Raw genomic sequence first — 691 nt, forward strand, 5'->3', positions numbered from 1 at the left:
CACCCTTTACACATGGGTGCAGATATTTAATTTACATTGGCTGGTCTCTGTAATTCTAAGGCTTCCAATCTACATGTTAAGGTTGCAATCTTGGCCTCTGATGCTAGGGTTGGTTGAATTTGATGATTCCTCCTCTTGAAGGTGTAGCTTTATCAGGTTCCCTAGTTGTTTCCCACTGTAAATTTTTCTCGGCTAGGTCTTCTAAGAATTGCCAAGCTTCAGTAGTTTCTTTGTCCATAAATTGGCCTTGGCACATGGACTCTAGCATGGTTCTTGAGTTTGAATCTAACCCCTCATAGATGATCTGGCATAGTCTCCAAGTTTCTATTCCATGGTGTGGGCATTGGGTCAAAAGATTCTTGAAATGATCAAAGTACTTCCAAAATGATTCACCAGCTAGTTGGTAAAATTGATTTATTTCATTCCTAATCCTAGTTGTTTTATGATGGGGGAAATACTTTTTCAAAAATATTCTCACAAAGCCCCCAGGTAGTGACAGAATGGTTTGGCAGACTATAAAGCCACTTCTTAGCATTATCCTTAAGGACAAAGTTGATTAATCTAAGTTTGACCTCATCCTCTGTTAATTGCAGTTTTATGGTTGCACATACCTCCTCAAATTCTCTAATAAATATATAAGCATCCTCTAATCCTGTGAATTTTGGAAGCATATTTATGATTTAAGGTTTGA

The 691-nt window shown here is 37.6% G+C and overlaps 1 non-coding gene across 1 annotated transcript; it reads left to right on the forward strand.

Moving 5' to 3' along the window:
- Positions 1–326: 326 nt before the first annotated feature.
- LOC140852730 (small nucleolar RNA R71) lies at positions 327–433 on the forward strand. The gene has a single exon (XR_012135631.1). It is a non-coding gene; the product is annotated as a small nucleolar RNA R71 (small nucleolar RNA).
- Positions 434–691: the final 258 nt, after the last annotated feature.

The sequence above is a fragment of the Elaeis guineensis genome, chromosome 11 (genome assembly GCF_000442705.2).
Source record: "Elaeis guineensis isolate ETL-2024a chromosome 11, EG11, whole genome shotgun sequence".
NCBI lineage: Eukaryota > Viridiplantae > Streptophyta > Magnoliopsida > Arecales > Arecaceae > Elaeis > Elaeis guineensis.